Genomic DNA, 20668 nt, shown 5'->3' with positions numbered 1-20668 from the left:
CCACACCGACACCCTCGGTGGCTCTACCGTCCTCTACCCCAATAGAATTCGCCACTGGGCAGAGTGTCAAAGGCCACATCATTGCCCCCACTCCCCTTATACCCCATGTCTCCTTATGGATACTAAGAGACGATGTGGCATGGCCAATCCACCTAACGCAAACATCTTTGGATGTGGGAGGAAACCGGAGCACCTGGAGGAAATCCATACACACAAAGGGAGAATGTGTAAACTCCACACAGACAGCCACCCAAGCCCACAATTGAACCCAGGTACCTGGCACTGTGAGGCAGCAGTGCTAACCACTGTGCCACCCATGCCACTGTGCCGCTCATGACGGAAGATTAAATCATAGATCCAAATGTACCACACATATGCTTCTCAAATTCCATCCACGATAAGTACAAAAACTTCAATTTACATGGCGCGCTTAACGTAGAAAAAGAAAAACGATCCCAAGATTGAATTCATTATTTCAAAGAAAAATACTCTCATTGTTAAAAACTATGTTTGCGACATTTAACTTCCTTTAATCCTGTATATATTGGCCACTGTAGTCCAACTTCAAAGACGTTATAAGCACTTAGAGCTGTCAATCGAACTGTGAGCTGACATATTACTACAATAATGATAGGCTGTGAAATCAGTCATGCCATCAGTAAAACCTTCTGTTTCCACCTCCATACATTAGGGGCTGGTTTAGCACAGTGGGCTAAACAGCTGGCTTGTAATGCAGAACAAGGCAAGCAGCTCGGGTTCAATTCCCGTACCGGCCTCCCCAAACAGGCGCCGGAATGTGGCGACTCGGGGATTTTCACAGTAACTTCATTGAAGCCTACTTATGACAATAAGCAATTATTATTATAGCATTGCCCAACTTCCTCTTGTCTCAGCTCATTTGCTGCTGAAACCCTCATTCATACCTTTGTTACCTTGATAGATTGAATTTTCTAATGCACTCCTGGTTGGTCTCCCACATTCTATCCATAAATTTGAGGTAATTTCGAACTCTGCTGCCTGTGTCTTGATTTGCACCAAGTCCTACAGTCCTACCACCCTAGTGCTTGCTAACATATATTGGCTCCTGGCTTAGCAATGCCTTGATTTTAAAATTCTCATCCTTGTTTTCAAATTTCTCACTCTCGCCATATCTCTGTAATCTCTTACAGCTTCACAGCTCTCTGAGATATGAGTTCCTCAAAGTCTGGTCTCTTGGGCATCCCTGATCTTCGCCAGTCCACAGACCCTGCAGATGGAACAGGAAGCCAAAAATCTTAGAACAATGAAAACACTGAATGGATAATGCCAAGAGTGATTTGTCATGGAATGGGACGCAGGTGACATGAGTATTTAGGATAGCTCAGAATTGATAACAGTGGAGTGAACTTATTCAGCCTAATTGTCAATGCTGAGCTCAGCATTGGGAATTTAGTAGCAGCATATAACAAAGTTATTCTGTTAAATCACAATCTGCTTATTAAAATATATAAATGTGAAGTACTGCAGTAGGTAATGAGTCAAAAATCACTGATAATGGCACAAATATATTGCCATCATTGCTTTCGTTTTGTTTTGGTCATGACCTCCGAACACACTCTCCAATAACTCCACAGATGCTGTTAGATCTGCTGAGATTGTCCAGTATTTTCTCTTTTTGCTCCAATAACTCTCATCCTTGGAATTAAATTTAAAGCAAAATCGTTTTCATTTCCGATTCAGTACGTCTTGTGTGATTGGCTACTTTTCCCAGTTTTGGTCCTTGCTAATTGGACGGCAGCTCTGCCAATCATTTGAGCTGCAGGCGATCAAAGTCGCCTCCACCGGTATCTTGTTTTTTGCTTTAATATTGCGAGAGCCTTGCTTCCGAATTTCACACTACAGCAACAAATAAATACATCTAATAGGTACAGAGCAAGCGTCCAGAGCTGGCATATTTCATAGATGATCTTTTCAATGGCCACACCAGTAGACACCCTGTACACTATTTAATATGTGATTGCAATCATTTTCATTGTGTTCATTAGTAACATATTTATTTTCTAACGTGGCAACACTGGCAGTGCATATGTTGATCAAGCAATGGTAATATAAATCACATGTTAGTGTCTCGACTTGGACAGACAGGTTAAAGCCTCCTCCTCCCGAAGCCAAAGATAGCTGCAGCTGACGTCAGGCAGTTAGAAGCTGTTTTTACAGCTCAGTGGGTGCCGGAGTCTATCCAGAATTATCCGAGGGGTAAATACAGACAGTGCTGCATATCCTTCTGTGTGAGTTCTTTTTATATTTGTTTTAATGCGGAAGTCTGTCTTGGTTCTGGCTGCTGTTAACTCTGCCCAGCTTCCTTGTGACCAAACCCCTGTGAAGTGGATATTTTGCTTGTACAACATGTAGCCACTGTCTGCAATTGTGTGGATTCAATACTTAATGCATTTTGCTGAGCTGAAATGTTCTTGCGTTGCTGTTCGAGTTTGGTTTTCAGTACAGGCGACCGTTTTCCATATTAATCTGCATGAAGCAGTCCCAAGCACCGGGAATTTAAGACAAGGAATGAAGGGTTGTGGTTGGGAGAAACAAGTAAACTTGGACCTGAAAGACATATAATTCGTCCTGAGTACTAACACACTTACTTTGTTTATTTATAAATATTTAATGGTTACTCTAGTGTTTCTTCATGACAGCTAGTTTTGCCCTCCTGTACAGGTTCACATTTCCTGGAAATTTGTTCCAGGATCGGAAATGGAGGGTCATAGTGTATATTAATTCTTGACTTGTTGGTTGGTTCATTTTAACACTCCAGCGACTGACCGTTCTGGCCTTGTAAATAAATGAACAGTTACAGTGCTGGACGGTGGTGTGCCCCGCAAATGGAAACCAACTGCACGAGGAGTGGACATTAAATAGTCCAAACAGTGCAATAGGAATAAAATAGACCAAACAGTATATAGGCTCTCCTCATAATCAGAGTCAAAAGTCCAGTTGATGGGCGGTGTTCAAAATACAATTTTTATTGCTGATTATTTACCTTCATACACTTGCATAAGAACTGAATCAAAAATGTAGATCAAAATAATACATAAACTTGTCAGAACTTAAGAAAAGCATAAGAAAAGTATGAAGAAATTACTTCAAAACAAAGTAAATCAATAGATGGTTCAAAAATTTGTGAAAGCATACATTTCGAACAGCCCTTTAAACACCAGGTCTTTTAAGGAAATTCTCGGGCTGGATTCTCCACACCCCGACACCGAAATTGTGGCCACCGCCAGGGCGGAGAGTACATTTCCCCGCATGGAATCGGGACCGGCGCCTGTTCCCCGATTCTCCGGGCCCCGAATATCACCTACCTGCGACCATTGCTGGAGGCCCGCTCCGCCATTCTCCGTCCCTGACTGGCCGAAGTCCCAACGGCATGGATCTAACGTGGTCCTGTTGGTTGGGATACTAATGGGATGGCTGCCGACTCAGTTCGCGGCCCCCCCTGGTAGTGCAATGTTTGGGCGGGCTGTTTTGGGTCGGGCACGTGACTGATTGGGGGCACAATGTTTAGGGTCCAGCTCCGCAGTCTGAGTCCGTCATGGAGCATGGCTTGGCCGCTGGAGGCGCAAGCGCGGCCTCTGACCCGGAAGTGCGGGGGCCCGTATCTGCAGCAAAAGCTGCTAGTTTCACGCTAGTTCACTGCTAGCCCCCTGCAGGGCTAGGAATATGTGGCCCTGCATGAAAGTCCACAGTTTTTATGATGGTGTGGGGACATAGTCCCAAAAACAGAGAATCCAGCCCCTTATCAATAGTCTAATCCCTCATTCATTCTCATTAGTTTCTAATTCTCAGCTGAGACCGCTTGATTTGTTCAAATATATGTCTGTCACTTAGGTGATTTATTAATTAAACATTCAGTGTCTGTGCGCTGCCTTACGAGGATAAGATGCTCACGTCATGGCTAGCCATTAACCTTGCTGAAGCTAATTATTTCATACATTCCTATTATTAAATGCGCTGGAATCCAATGGTCTGTTCATTAAATTAAACATTCTATAAAACAATGTATGAATTTCTGCAGACATGACACTAAAGTTCAATAGTTTATTTGTTATCTGAAACAGTGATTATCCTTTTGCAGACAGGGTGTTTTGAATAATTTTGTTCTCTTACTAAACACTCAATCAATTCTTAAAGGCGCAAAATAAATCAACGAATCAATAATCTTCACAGTGCAATAGAAATTAAGTAGTCCAAACAGTGCAATAAGCATTTAGCAATGTGTAGAATGCTAAAAAGAGAATTGTTGCAAAATTGCATATTTCTATAATCAGTTTCTAAATTAGCATAATTTGAGAACTCGTACTAAATTTGCATAATTTGAGAACTCGTACTATCTGATTTCTATCTACTTGCATTGGATCCCTTTTTGGGGCTAGAATTTGCTGACAAAACAACCCTCGATGCCATTTAGTTTGTAATTGGTACTTGGCAAGATTTCTCTCACTCGTCTCCCACTGGGGAATTTTCACAGGAGGTGCACAATGAGTGCAGTCGATTGAATTAAACAGATTTATCTTAATTAGCCTTTTGGGGGGTATGCAAATTCTTGGTGTGAGTTGGGGTCATGCATTGTATCGTTGGCTACTGAGTGACATCGAGCATTGCTGATTCACAATGATAGTCCGTTTTTTTACATTGAATTTCATTCCTCATATACAGGCCATTTGAAGAGATTATTTAGATCGTCTTGAAGGCTGACCTCATCTGCTTCAGTAATGGCTCTGTCTAGGCAGACTAGGCAGTTATCTGCGAATAGTCTAATCTGACTTCGTATGAAGAGGAGGTATAAGTGTGGACTCGGGACTGTACCTTTTGGGTGCATCACTTAGACTGGTTTCCAATTTGAGGCTTCTCCATTGTTTGTTAACATCCGATAAGAAATTATCTTTTCCATGTTTAATATTTCCTTGGGTTCCATAATCGTTTTCTCGTAGCTTTGCATGTAGTACATGGTCAATTGCCTTGGAAAAGTCAATGGTGGGATGAAGGGAGGGAAGGATGCACAAGAGGCCAAAGCCTGGTGATTGGAGCTTTGGAATGTAAAGCGGTTACAAAGGTAAGAAGGAGCAGGGCCATGAAGGGATTTAAACAAATTTTAAATTGGAAGACCTACATCAAAGCACAGGAGTGATGATACATGCTCTATCCATTGGTTAACTGATACATGTCTTTCCGAAGTGAGGATTGGAGATTTCCAAAAATGTTTTCATATTTGCAGCGATCGTGCTTGTACAACAATTTCAAATCCATGCTCTATTCTTGGTGCCACATTAACTGACATGTTTGCTAAGTAACCTTGCCTATCTCCTGCAAGTCTGTTGTTCCAGTGTTTTTCTTCCTTCCACATATTTCTGAACTTATTCATATCTGCCCAATTCAGATACTTCAACCAGTCTGTTCACTCACCAGATGTAGTGATAATAATCTTTATTAGAGTCACAAGTCGGCTGACACGGCAATGAAGTAACTATGAAAATCCCCTTGTCGCCACGCTACGGCGCCTGTTCGGGCACACTGAGGGAGAATTCAGAATGTCCAATTCACCTAACAAGCATATCTTTCGGGACTTGTGGGAGGAAACCGGAGACCCCGGAGGAAACCCACGCAGACACTGGGAGAACGTGCAAATTCCGCCCAGAATAGTGTTGCAAGCCGGGAATCGAACTCTGGTCCCTGGCACTGTGAAGCAACAGTGCTAAGCGAAGAGAACAACGGACAACGCAAGTATAAAATACAACCAACTTTATTGAACAAACACACTATTAACTCACATAAAATACAAGAAATACCCAGGAAGGTGGCTTGGTCACCTGCCATGCTCCTGAGGAGTCTTGGACGTCTACCTTTATACCCTTCCTTTGTGCCTTTCTGGAAGCTTCCCTGCCTTTTTGCCAATGAGGCCTCGGGAGGATGAAGGGGTCCCAATGAATTCAGTGATAGCCACTTGCCAAAGTGCCCTGCCCCAGGTACCCATCACCGGAGGTGTGGTCTGCATGTAGCTTGCCATATAAGGTAACGGTGGGAATGCTGAGTACCCAAGGGTCTGGCTTGATCTGGGCTACCCAAAACAAAGATGGTGCGTAACAATAGAATCGATGATCTCCTGATGGGTGAGTAATGGGGCAGGCCCAGATATGTTCTGGCAGTTTGTCTTTTGGTTGTGACTTTTGGTCAAGTCTGTATTCCCATCAGCCTGCCTGAGGTTTGATTTAAAGTGCACAATTCTTTAATTTAAAATATCCAATTTAATTGGGCCTAAACCTAGGCCATGCCTGGTCACCGCAGTTTCGCGAACTGGATCACATTATTCTAACCAGGCCATGAGAAAGTATTCGAATCTTGGGTTTACAATACTATTTCCCTAACCCACAATAATCAATAGACAGAATAAATAAATAAATACATTACATGAAACAAACACATACAGAACTAATAAATACATCACATCAGATAAACACGAGCAATAATAATAAAACAAATACAACACATTAATAAAATAACCTACAATAAATGAAGGGATATATACATCAAGGTTCCTCGTCACAAAACCATTCATGACATGAGATTGCATTTTCTGAATCTTGATGGCTTTTTAAATTCTTTCTTCACGGGCGAATTTCACTGTGAGGGTGGTTAGTTATGCAACCATAAGTAGAATGCCTATTTCTGTCAGGTGTGACAGGAGGCAGACCCATGGGTGAATTTGGATGTTTGAACCCCAATCCTCCCACCATGTCGGAACTTTAATCTCACTAATTTTTCATTTTATTTCCCCCGCTTGCTGCACTAGTTTGACGAATGTCTAGTATGCAGTAGCCAATTGTATCCGAATTTGATGTAGCTTTTCAGGCTGAAGTGTTATCTCGGTATCAAACGTCTCGAAGAACTCCCCCACAGTTTGTCTAAGTTCCTCGCTGGCGTTCATTGCTATTCTCTTCCTCCGGGGTATGTCCACTTTTTCAGTGACTCCTAGCTTAGCGGGAATGTGTAGTCTAATGCAAAAGGTGATGTTGTTAATGTTGCATGTTGCTGCCCCACACTGGTATTTTCCGAGCGATATCCCTCCTCCCTATAGGCTACCCGGGTAACATCCCTTTCCAACATTTCAGGGAATCCACACACTGCATGTTGGTTTATATATACTGGGTACGGACACACCACTATTTTGTCTGTGTGTCCACATTTGCCCAAATTGGTGCCTCATGAATCTCTCTCTCTCTTTTCTCGAACACACATGAGAAGGTCCCACTATACCCCATCCACATCTCTCCTTGGGTGACTCCAATGTTTTCAGCTTCCAAGAGTCTTAACCCGGCCTTGCTCTTTAAGATTCCGGGGATTCCTAACATCACCCCTAATGGAATCCCCAGGGTCCCTCTACACCTCCTGTTAGACCAAACCCTGGTCAGTTGCTACAATTGGCACTTAGTGTCATTGGGATGTCTTTTTTCCCGGTACAGGTGTTCAATTTGTTTGTCACTGATCCAGGACCAAACCTTCCCCCTGCTGAGCATATCGAAGTTCTCTCTCAACTGTTCGACCATCCATTTCCTATAAATACTATACAGGGTTCGGTTCTGTTGCCTGGCATCATCCTCCACCCTCCTGTTGATTAATGGTTTGGGTGTGTCCTTCTATTGCAGCAACCATAAGGCCTTCTATCTCCTGCCAAGCATTTCTGTTTAAGCTGTCCAGCATCTGTTTAACTTGTTGGCTTAGGACCCTGAACTTATCCAAATCCGCCAAATCAAATGTGTTAATGGTGGATACCCCTGCCCCGTACATGGTTGCTAAATCATTCAGGATCTCCCTCCTTTTGCGCCCCCTGATCTGGGCACCTCGGCTCCCTCGTTGGTCCCAGTCTTTCGGCTCAGTAGCTTTAGGTCAAGTGAAGGTACAATTTCCTAAATAGGGAGGGGAAAAGACTGGTGGTTGTGTTCTGGCTAGGTCTACCACTACTAGTAACAATTCATAGTGGGTGTTGTCGAATAGTACCTTCCCTGAATGTTTCGGTATTAACCTGTTTTGGGGCCCTGAGGTGACTTCACGGCATGTGGAGACGGGCATGCTAGCAGCTGGCTTTAATCCATTTTCAATTTCATAATAAATGTACACATTTTGTATTCCCATGCCAGGGCATTCTGACTTAATTCCAGCCCTTTTCCGAGCCATGTCCCAGGCAGGCTGGCTTCATACACCCATGGTTAGTGTACGTCCACCAATCGCTAGTGAGGGTTGTTCATATGGAGCAGATGACAGAACTCCCATTATCCTTCGTATACACCACCCTCTGGTTGTTGCAACCATTGGTGACACTCTTATTGGGGTGTATCCATAGAATACCATTCTCACACACGCCTGCATATCCATGGTAACTAACCTAGGCCAATCTTCTGGTATTCTGTCGGTGTGGCGTCCGCAGTCTAGGGTTGCTGTGACCATTCTGGGACGAGAGTCCCAGGTAGCACAGAAATATGTGATTCATTCTGGAGGAAAGATCAAGGTAGCATCTGTTATTATTCGACAATATCAGATGCCCTTTCTCTCCCACCAGAATGTCCTCTGACTGCCCCCTGCCCGCCCCCCTCCTTTACATAAAAAAATTACTGAAATTAATTTAGAATATATCTTCATCAGAGTTATCAGAACTCCATGTTTAAGTAGTGGGTTGTTTTCTGGGGTGTTTGTGCAGATGAAAGCTGCGTGAATTATGAGAAGAATTGCATACTATCTGGTTTGCATTACCTGTTGAGAACAGAAGTCCAATTTGTAGTCGGACTGCGGGGAGCGCAGAGTTTCGCCGCTGAAACTGTTGATAACGGAAAGAATCGGTCTGCGGGGAGCGCAGAGTTGATGGAAAGTAAAATGATATGTTGCATCTAAAAATGTGGCAAAGAGTTGCATATGCGAGTTTTGCAGTTGTAGGCTGTTGATAACAGGAAGGATCAGTCTGCAGAGTGTACAAAGTTTACACCACACAAACTAGTATTTAAATAGCTGATAAGCTGTCCTAAAGATGTTTGTCCTCATTCACTTAAGACTGGCAGTCATGTGGGGCATTTGCCCTCTTAATTCAGGCTCAGACGGAGTTTTGGAGAATATAAGGTTGATGGGTTTAAATTCGGAGCAATATGGTCACTTCTTATCGAATCACATCCAGGGATGCCAGATGTTTTATCTGTCCAATTCAGATACTTCAACCAGTCTGTTCACTCAAAGGTTTTACTAAAATGTCTTTAATAGTGAGGAGAACAAAGAACAAAACAACAACCAACTTTATTGAACAAACATAATATTAATCCTTGAACTAAATCGCTGGCTTTTAAAGCAGGCCAGCAGCACGGTTCGATTCCCGTACCAGCCTCCCCGGACAGGCGCCGGAATGTGGCGACTAGGGGCTTTTCACAGTAACTTCATTGAAGCCTACTCGTGACAATAAGCGATTTTCATTTCATTTCATCAAATACAAGAGATACCCAAGATTCAGTTATACTACATGTAACGATGGCTTGATCGAACCATGTGTCCGATTCCCGAGTCCCTCTGATCTGTCGTCTTGAAGGTGATTCTCGCTGGAAGCTTTCTTCTCTGGTCAGTCTACCGAACTGTCACGGTCACTTCCCATGCCGTGCCTTCGCTCCTAAGGAGTCTTGAGCCTTATCACCCTCGGTTCACACCTTTCTGGAAGCTTCTCTTGTTTTCTGCCAATGAGGCCTTGGGAGGGGGTCCCAACACACAATGATTCTGGTGATGATCCCTTGACAGGCCACCGGGGGACAGCCCCAGTTTTCCATCTCCGGAGGTGTAGTTTGCACTTACCTTATTGCCATATAAGGTGGAGACGTGAACTCTGGGCGCCTGAAAGTTTTGCTCGATCTGTTGGTGCATAATAATCGATTCTCCTGATCAGTGAGTGACAGGACAGGCGCAGACATGTTCTGACATATATGTGTGTATATATGTATGTATGTAATAAAATCTGTTGCAGAGTAGTAACAGCACAAATAGACAACTCCAGCTTGCGATTTATGATATTATCTCAACCTCTCAATTGTGCTGGAGCCATGTAAATACAGTTCTGAGACTATGTTAAATATAATTATAAAAATCAATCACCCAAAATTAACGTAGTTGCTAAATTTAGCACATCACGGGACTGTTTTTCTTTTCAAAGTAAGTTTTAAATTTTCTTCTACTGTGCCCATCATGTTACAATTATTGAAAACAGTGGAAACCATAATTACTGGATGTTGTAATTAACTGTTGCTTTTAATCAAAAAAAAATCAGTGATTATATAGTACATTCTTATACAAATGTTACTCCAGATTGTTAAGAACCAGTAGTGATTTGTAATTTAATCCACTTCTAACGTGCTTGGTCATCAAGATATACTGAAATGAATGCCACTAAACAATAATCCCTCTAGGGCTTTAATGGAACTACTTCAAACTGAGAAAATATAAACTGTTGAAGAAACTTGAAATCTGTATAGGTCAGGTAAGGGTGCAATATGATGTCAAGAAGAACAAGAGTCTTTTATTGCAGAAGTACAAGTGGGATGCAGTGTGCAAATATGCTGTTTGACCAGATAAAGAATAACATTAAAAAAGGTTTTAAAAATTGAAACAAAGCAAGCAAGATAATTGTGAAAATGAGAGTCTGCTACTTTGCTTCATGCTTAATTTTTTAATCTGTCCCATTATGGCATATTTGTTAAGATTTGGGAGGGGGTGTGGGGGGGGGGGGGGGGGGGGAAGGGGAAGGGGAAGGGGGAAGAGTGTAAGGCATGATCATAAAGTAATTCCTCTTTCCTCATCCAACTAACCCTCATCACAAAAATGTTAATAAGAAAGCTAGAACTATTAATTCTTTTTACAAATTAGATCCAACTTGCCTTCATTAATCATCTCTTTTTTTTAAAAGGGATGTTCCCTTTTTTTAAAAAAAATTGCGTACTTCGACTCACCTTGCTTTGAGACAAAATCTGCAGATTCAAAAATTATCTAAACACCTTGTGTGAAATACTGTTCCCCTCCAGAAACCCAAGAGTATATTTTGAACGGCTACAAAGATATTTCATGTCTGACTTGATGTCCAGAGAAAGCTAGGACTCAGTGTTGTTAAATATAATTATTCATAGCTTTAAATATACAAATAATTTTGCATCCATTCTGAATGAAATAATGTTTTGGTATTGCAGTTTTACATTGAACCACTTCAAGCTGGACAAAGGACACTTCTGTTTTAGAAAATCTGAAGCTATTGAAATGATGGCCTCACAATGACTGCTGAGTCCTGTTTTCATGGAAGCCTAAAACGTATTGACGGAAGCATTGTTGCCTCTCAGTGCCAGAGTAATGGGTTCATTCCAGCCTTGGATGACTGGAGTTTGCACTTTTTCCCCGTGTCTGCATGGGTTTCCTCCCGGCTGCTCCGGTTTCCTTCCACAGTCACAACGATGTGCAGGTTAGGTGAATTGGCCATGCTAAATTGTTCCTTTAATGTCCAAAGTTGTGCAGTTTTTGTGGGTTTATGGGGATAAGGCAATGGCAGTGGACTCTCCCCTAGGTCAGGTACACTTTCAGAAGGTCGGTGCGGACTTGATGGGCTGAATGGCTTTCTTCTTCTGTAAGAATCCTATGGTTCTAAGAGCAGTTAAGATAACAGGCTCACGGTGAAAGGCCACAGTTCCCTTTGGAGTTTAGGCAAAGTTACTGCATTCCTTTTTAGTTTAAAAATATTTTGGGAATTAGTTGAGTCTTCAAATTTATTTATTTTTTGAAATAATTTTTATTGAAAAATTTTGAATTTATACAACAACAACAAACCATAATAAAATACCAAAAATAACAATAATATTAGCAATCATAAACATTCGCCCCACCTCCATGAACAACACAGCATTTTGACAACAACGCTAAGTAACACAATATTAAGTTACATAATAGAAACTACAATAAGGAACTCCCACTCCCACCCCCCCCCCCCGGCACCCCCTTCCAGAATTCTTCCAGTGCTGGGCATGCCCAGAACATATGGGCGTGGTTCGCTGGACTCCCCGAGCATCTGGTGCACCTGTCCTCACCCCCAAAGAATCTACTCATCCTAGTCCCGGACATGTGGGCCCGGTGCAGCACCTTAAATTGGATGAGACTAAGCCTCGCACATGAAGAGGAAGAGTTGACTCTCTCCAAGGCATCCGCCCAAGTTCCGTCCTCTATCTGCTCCCCGAGTTCTTCCTCCCATTTAGCCTTCAGCTCCTCCACTGATGACTCCTCCACCTCCTGCATTACCTTTATAGATGTCAGACACCTTCCCCTCTCCGACCCACACCCCCGAAAGCACTCTGTCCATCGTCCCCCGCGAGGGCAGCAAAGGGAATCCCTCTACCTGTCTCCTAGCAAACGCCTTTACCTGCAAGTATCTGAACATGTTCCCTTGGGGAAGCCCAAATTTATCTTCCAGTTCCCCAAGGCCCGCAAACCTCCCGCCAATAAACAGGTCCCTCAATTTACTGATGCCCACCCTCTGCCATCCCCTAAATCCCCCATCCTTGTTCCCTGGGATGAACCGATGATTGCCACCCAATGGAGCCTCCATCGAGCCCCCTGTTTCCCCCCCGATGCCGTCTCCACTGTCCCCAGATTCTTAGGGTCGCCGCCACCACTGGGCTTGTGGTAAACCTCTTAGAGGAGAGCGGCAACGGCGCCGTTACCATGGCACCCAGGCTCGTACCTCTACATGACGCCATCCCCATTCTTTTCCACGCCGCCCCTCCATCACCCATTTACGCACCATTGACACATTGGCCGCCCAATAGTACCCCAGCAGGTTGGGCAGCGCCAGCCCGCCTCTATCCCTCCCTCGCTCCAGGAACACCCTCTTCACTCTCGGAGTCCCATGTGCCCACACAAAGCTCAAAATACTGCTAGTCACTCTCCTAATGAAGGCCCTGGGGATAAAGATGGGCAGGCAATGGAAGAGGAACAAGAACCTCGGAAGCACCGTCATTTTGACGGACTGCACCCTCCCTGCCAACGACAATGGCAGCATGTCCCACCTCTTGAACTCCTCCTCCATCTGATCTACAAGTCTGGTGAAATTATGTTTGTGGAGAGTCCCCTGGCCACCTGCACCCCCAGGTACCTAAAGCTCTCCCCTGCCCGCCTAAGCGGGAGCCTACCAATTCCTTCCTCCTGGTCTCCAGGGTGCACCACAAACACCTCACTCTTGCCTAAATTTAGTTTATAACCTGAAAAGGTCCCAAACTCAGCTAGCAGCTCCATCACCCCCGGCATCCCTCCCACCGGGTCCGCCACATACAGTAACAGGTCATAGGGTGTCGTTGTATGCCGATGTTCCTCCGCACCTCACACCAAACCTCTCCACCTCTCTGAATCCCTCAACGCCATCGCCAGCGGCTCGATTGCCAGTGCAAACAACAAGGGGGACAGGGGCAACCCTGCCTGGTCCCTCGGTAAAGCCGGAAGTACTCCGACCTCCTCCCATTCATGGCCACGCACGCCATCGGGGCCTCGTATAGCAGCCTTACCCATCTAATGAACCCTTCACCAAATCCAAACCTCCCCACCTCCCATAAGTACCCCCACTCCACTCTATCGAAGGCCTTCTCCGCATCCAGCGCCACCACTATCTCTGCCTCCCCTTCAATCGCTGGCATCATGATGATATTCAACAATCTCCGCACATTCGTGTTCAGCTGCCTTCCCTTCATAAAACCTGTCTGGTCCTCGTGCACAACCCCTCGCACACAGTCCTCTATCCTGGTGGCCAGGATTTTTGCCAGCACCTTGGCATCTACGTTGAGGAGAGATATGGGCCTGTATGAACCACACTGCTGGGGGTCCTTGTCCCTCTTAAAAATTAACGAGATCAGCGCCCGCGACATCATCGGGGGCAAAGTCCCCCCTTCCCACGCTTCATTAAGTGTCCGCACCAGCAAGGGGCCCACTAGGTCCACAAACTTTTTATAAAATTCCACCGGGAACCCATCCGGCCCCGGTGCCTTCCCTGACTGCATCTGCCCGATCCCCTTAACTAGCTCCAGCTCAATCGGCGCACCCAACCCCTCCACCTGCTCCTCCTGCACCTTCGGGAAAGAAAGCCCGTCGAGGAACCTCTCCATTCTCCTCCTCTCCCCTGTTGGCTCTGACTGGTACAGTTTCCCGTAAAAGTCCTTGAAGACCTCATTCACCTCTACCCCCTTCCGTACCACGTTCCCACTCTTGTCTCTCACTCCATCTATTTCCTTAGCTGCATCCCGCTTGCGGAGCTGATGAGCCAGCATCCTACTCGCCTTTTCACCATGTTCGTACACTGCCCCTTGTGCCTTCCTCCACTGTGCCTCTGCCTTTCTAGTGGTCAGCAAATCAAATTTAGCCTGCAGGCTGCGCCTCTCCCCCAACAGTCCCTCCTCTGGTGCCTCTGCATACCTCCTGTCTACCTCCAGCATCTTTCCCACCAGTCTATCCCTCTCACTCCTCTCGCTCCTCTCCCTGTGTGCCCGGATGGATATCAGCTCCCCACGAATCACTGCCTTCAGGACTTCCCAGACCACCGCCACCTGAACCTCCCCCATATCATTCACCTCAAGGTACCCCTCATACTTGCCCGGACCCTCCTACACACCACCTCCTCCGCCAACAACCCCACATCCAACCGCCACAACGGGCGCTGGTCCTGCACCTCCCCCATCTCCAACTCTATCCAATGCGGAGCGTGGTCGGAGATTGCAATGGATGAATACTCTGCCTCCTTCACTCTCGGAATCAGTCCCCTACTCACCACGAAGAAGTCTATCCGAGAATAAACCCTATGTACATGGGAGAAGAAAGAGTACTCCCGTGCCCTCGGCCTCACAAACCTCCATGGATCCACCCCACCCATCTGGTCCATAAACCCTCTCAGTACCTTGGCCGCCGCCGGCCTCCTACCCGTCCTAGAGCTGGACCGATCCAGTGAAGGATCCAACACCGTATTAAAGTCCCCCCCATGATCAGACCTCCTGCCTCCAGATCCGGGACCCGTCCCAACATGCGCCTCATAAAGCCTGCATCGTCCCAATTTGGGGAATACACACTAGCAAGTACCACCTTCTCTCCTTGTAGCCTGCCTCTAACCATAACATACCTACCCCACTTATCCGCCACCACCTCCGATGCCTCAAACAACACATTTTTCCCCACCAGAATCACCACTCCCTGATTCTTCACATCCAACCCAGAGTGGAAAACCTGCCCCACCCATCCCTTCCTCAGGCGGACCTGGTCCGCCACCTTCAGGTGGGTCTCCTGAAGCATTGCCACATCTGCCTTTAGCCCCTTCAGATGAGCAAATACCCTCGACCGCTTCACCGGCCCATTCAATCCTCTCGCATTCCAGGTGACCAACCAAATCAGAGGGCTAGCCATAACCCGTCGACTGCCTGCCCCAGGCCAGCACCGCCTGCCCGCCCCAGTCCCCACAGCGCCAACACCTCACCTCTGCCCCCCCCCCCAGCCCCCACCAGCTCCTTCCTGACCCTACCAGCAGCAACCCGGTATTCCCCTTTCCCCCCCCCTCCCCCCAGGCTAGGAACCCTCCTAGTCCCGAACCGTCCTCCATTGTACTTCCGTGGGTCAGCTAACTTCTGCTGACCCTGGAAACTCCTGCCAATAACCCGACCCCTCCCAAAGTGGGATCATCCCCCAATCTATCCCTCCTCCAGGCACCGCTCCAGTGGGGGGAAGAACCAGTTAAGGCCCCGCCTCCCCCCATCATCGTCTCCACCCCGCAGCGTGGGAAACCAGAGGAAAGCCTGCGCTTTCGCACTGCCCCACCACACCCTTCTGACGCAGCTCCCAAATACCAGCCCCACTCCACACCCCCAACCCGACATAGAATACAACAAACCCCCTGCAAGATACAAAACTCAAACAATGCTCCACAGCAAAAAAAATAACAGAACAACACCCCCATAAATAACCATATCAAAATTGCAAAAGTACAAAAAAAAAGAGAACACAGCAACAGCAGAAACCAGCAATAAAGCATTACAACCCACCCCCCAACCCCTAGTTCAAGTCCAGTTTCTCCGTCCGCATGAAGGCCCACGCCTCCTCCGGGGAATCAAAATAATAATGCCGGTCCGAATAAGTTACCCACAGGCGCGCGGGCTGCAACATTCCGAACTTTATCTTTTTCCTGTAAAGCACCTCTTTCGTCCGATTAAACCCGGACCACCGCTTAGCCACCTCCGCACTCCAATCCTGGTAGATCCGTACTACCCCATTCTCCCAATTGCTGCTCTTCACCTTCTTGGCCCAGCGCAGCACACACTCCCGATCACTGAACCGGTAGAACCTCACCAGCACCGCACGCGGGGGTTCATTCTCCTTAGGCCTCCTGGCCAGTACTCTGTATGCTCCCTCCAGCTCCAAGGGCAGATGGAAGGACCCGGCCCCCACTAGCGAGTTCAGCATCGTAGCCACGTAGGTTGTCAGGTCCGACCCCTCCAGCCCCTCCGCAAGGCCCAAGATCCGCAGATTTTTCCGCCTCATGCGGTGATCAAGCTCCTCGAAGCATTCCTGCCACTTCTTGTGGAGTGCCTCGTGTCCCTCCACATTACTCACGAGAATCCCGGCCTCCTCCTCTCGTTCAGTGGCCTGCGTCTGCAACTCCTTGATGGCAGCACCCTGGGTCGTCTGAATCTCCGAGAGCCTTCTGTTCGTTTCCTGCAGAGAGCTCAGTACCTCAGTCTTGAAGTCTGCAAAACAGCGCAGGAGAGCAGCTTGTTGCTCCTGGGCCCACTGCTTCCACTCCTCTGGAGCTCCGCCGGCCACCATCTTGGATTCCTTCCCCCGTTTTATCTGGGGAGCTGCTGCCGTTTGTTCCCCCTTTCCACTCCGAGTTCGAGTCATGGACTGCGGGGATATTCGATCAGCACACCTTCTCCCACCGGGAGACGTCGAAAAATTTCCGTTTTGGGCTCTAAAAAGTGCCGAAAAGTCCGTTTAAAACGGGAGCTCCCAAATGTGTGGCTTCCTATGTCATCGCCGCCACCGGAAGTCCTCGAGTCTTCAAATTTATAATAAATGATTTTACATAACAAAGTTGGTTTCTCCCATAAACAAAGTGTTTTTGTGACAATTGATTTGTACAATCTTGTGCTCAGCATGTAAATCAGAGAATGACATAAATGTTCAATTCAAACATCTGTGCTTCTTCAATCTCTCTGAAGATGAGAATATAAACGGGTATAGACCATACAGCCCTTCAAACCTGTTCCACTTTTCAATAAGATCATGACTAATCTTCCATCTCAACTACACTTCTTTGATTCTCCGAGGGATCAAAAATCTAAGTCTTAAGTATACTCAACAGTGAAGTACCCATAGCCTTCTAGCATAGAAAATCTCTCTCCTTATCGCTGCCCTAAAAAAATCCTTACAGCCCCCACAACCTCTAGATTCCCCCGTGAGTGAAAACAATAGCTTTGTGTCTACCCTGTTAAGCCCCTTCACAATCATGGATGTATAAGTACACTGGCAAGTCTTTGAAATGCTGAAAGCTATTTAACAATCCTTTTGGAGAAAAAAATCTACTACTTACCTTCTGTTAAAACTGCCAATCAAACATAGCCAGTGATATTGAAATAATCTTTAGTCCTATCCAAATAAACATGCTGGCATTGGAAAAAACACTCCCAAGAAATCAGATGATAAAACTGTCAACCATACGAAGCTCCCAGTCCCCTTTGCAACTGTGTAAACAGCCCCCACAGGGCTTAAAACATTAGTCATTTTTGGAGTTCAGCCAGGCATTCACAATAAGGCCATTTGACATAACAGATGCCTGGCCATCTGTCAGGTCTGTTTTTGTTGATATAGCTGCAGTTCCCCAAAGTTTACAATTTCTTCCAATCTGGGAATCACATCTCCTACAAACGCTGGCTCAACTTGGTTCAAAGTTCTGGGGGGTTCTGAGACGCCCAGACCCGCAATGGAGCTGGCAAGGCTGGGCCGCTACCTTGTCATTATCCATTACTGGAAAAAATTGCCGGAAATGAGGTTGAGGACCTTACAATGGCACCCACTCATGAATTTTAAAGGCCTTTGTCCTCCATTCTGACATGAACGGAGACCAGTAAATCTGGGCCTTTGTGTCCTTCTCACAGCTTACCATCCCAATTCGCGTATTCTCAGAAAACCTGGATACGTTACTCTCAGTCTCTTTTGTCTCGGGCATTAGTGTAGATTGTAAGTAACTGAGGCCCAGAATTGATCCTTGCGGGAGTACATTAGGTACAGCATGGTAATTTGAAAATGCCCTACTTAACCTTGCTTTCCACTACCTGCCCAAATTTCCATCCATGCTGATGTATTATCTTGAACTCTACAAACCCATACCTTACGTTATTAACCTTGTGTGTGTCATCTTATCGAATGTACAAATTCTTGTATACTGCAATTACTCGGCACTGAGCGCAAAGAAACACCCGGCTAATCGTGTCCCCATGTGACTCTATCCCCATTCGGTTTGATCCTGCCCTTAGAAATTTATTTATCATCCGGGAGCTGAACTCGCTGGCAGACCAGTTCCTCAGCGATCAGCCCCCCCCCCCCCCCCACCACACATGGACATTACCTAACACCCGCTGCACTTGTCCCTTCAGATGGTAGTGGTCGTAAGTTGGAAGGTGCTGTCTGAAGAGCCTTTGCGTTTCCTGCAGTGCATCTTGTACATGGTACACACTGCAGCTATTGTGGCCATCAAACAGGTAGCTTTGTCCTGGATGGTGCTCAACTTCTTGAGATGAATCTGATTGTAAATCAGCAATTGTAATTCGAATTCAAATTTGAGAGAAAATACCAAGGGACTAAGAAAGAATGGTATCCAAAATACTCATGGAAAAATGCAATGGGAGCCCCTGAAGTAGTCCTTGGATTGGGGGGAGGGGTGGCAGAGGGGGCAAATTATTTTGTCCCTTAAATGAGAGTCCACACTAATGATCCCACTGTGGCTGTCAAGTGTGTAAAATGTGCACAGCTTACACTGATTTATTCAGGAACACGGCCCTTCTAAGTGAGGAGTGGCAAAAGATCCGGGAACCATCCAGTAGCGACCCTGGCTCTGCACACTCCACTCACCCACCCTCCCGGTCCATCCACTGACTCACGGCACTGTTCACCTCCAGTGCTTCTCTTTACCCGCGGTCAACCACTGCCCTCCCTCAGCGCCACTCCCTCGCCACACCCGGACAACCTCCAGCATGTTTTGATTCCCAATCTTCACCCTAGGTGCCTAATGGAAGTTCCTGATATTTGGTATGTTACTCGACGCATCTTGGGTTGGATTGGCACCAGTGCTCAATGCACACTAGAGGAATTTGGCATTCCACAAATATAGCATTCTATTTCGACCAACCCAGTTCATCTCATTCAACAAGTGGATATTTTCAGAAGATGTTTTTTGCAGCTAGGATAAGAATAAAATTATTTAATCTGTTCAGTAATTTCTATCTATTTGCAGCCTAAGGGTCTTCAACATAGCACCCTGTGGGAAGAATAAAATCACTGACAGCAATTCTGGATTTCAAAAAAAGCCTGTGTGGCTTCTAGGGGTTTCAGAGGAGACATGGAATTCCAGATATATATTTGGTGCAGTAAGGGTAAAAAACCTGGGTTAGTGTGTGGATGACTGCTATTGTCATGTTTAAAAAAAAAAAAAAAAAAAATCCTGGTTTACTAGACCAGCAGTTACTGGAGCTATAGCGGTGCAATTAAAGCAACATAAAAGTTGGGCTAATGGAATTTTGTTTATATGAATGTTCTTTGGGGATTAGATAATTAGAGGCGGGATTCTCCGTACCACCGCACCCATTTTCTGGTGCGGCATGCCCCCGCCAACAGCGGGAGCATCCGATCCGGCAATGGAGTTTCCAATTGTGGGCAACCCCTTGTTAGAAAACCCGTGGGCGTGAGTGTACTGTCGGTGAATTGGAGAATCTAGTTTATAGTGTTTGGCCTTAGTAAGTCGACGTTAATGGAAGGAGCCAGGGGCTGAAGCAGTCAGGTGTTAAGTTTCAGTTTAGATCTGTCTGTGAACAGCCCCCAACAGGCCGATGACGGGGAGGAGGAGATGTCAAGGAAGTGCCGCACGAGGCCTCGTGTATGCTGGCACTGCCCGTCATTGAAGGCCCGGCTTGCCATTGATGACTCCGGCTGAGGAGGGAGACAGTGCAACATATCTGCCAGATCATGGTGCACCTGGTACCATGGAGGTACGGGGGAAGGGCATCCACTTCCGGTGGCCATCAAGGTGACAGCTGCCCTGAACCTTTTACACCACAGGGTCTTTCCAAGCATTGAGTGGGGACCTGTCCGGGATCTCACCATATGCCCTGGCGGCTCAATACATCCACTTCAATGTGGACTGAGCGCACCAAGATGCCCAGGCAACGCTGACATCCCACTGGTCCAAGGGGTGATGGACGAGTTGCATGTCGCCCGATGAGCACCTGGGCTAACGGGCCGCTCTCCACGAATCGAAAGCGGTTCCACTCGATGAACATGCAGCTGATTTGTAACCATCGGCTGTACATCATACACGTCTGTGACCAATATCTGG

At 46.3% G+C, this 20668-nt stretch overlaps 1 protein-coding gene across 2 annotated transcripts in view; it reads left to right on the top strand.

Annotated features, from left to right (window-relative positions):
• Window positions 1-2136: 2136 nt before the first annotated feature.
• Window positions 2137-20668, top strand: part of LOC119977581 (phospholipid scramblase 2-like) — a 111675-nt gene continuing 93143 nt past the window's right edge. Inside the window, exon 1 of one of the 2 annotated variants that reach the window (XM_038818681.1) lies at window positions 2137-2267. The gene's annotated coding sequence lies outside the window, so the exon portion shown is untranslated. The remainder of the gene's footprint in view (window positions 2268-20668) is intronic. The other variant, XM_038818682.1, reaches the window with a different exon arrangement.

The sequence above is a fragment of the Scyliorhinus canicula genome, chromosome 14 (genome assembly GCF_902713615.1).
Source record: "Scyliorhinus canicula chromosome 14, sScyCan1.1, whole genome shotgun sequence".
In the NCBI taxonomy this organism is placed as follows: domain Eukaryota; kingdom Metazoa; phylum Chordata; class Chondrichthyes; order Carcharhiniformes; family Scyliorhinidae; genus Scyliorhinus; species Scyliorhinus canicula.
This window is presented reverse-complemented; position numbering and strand designations above follow the sequence as displayed.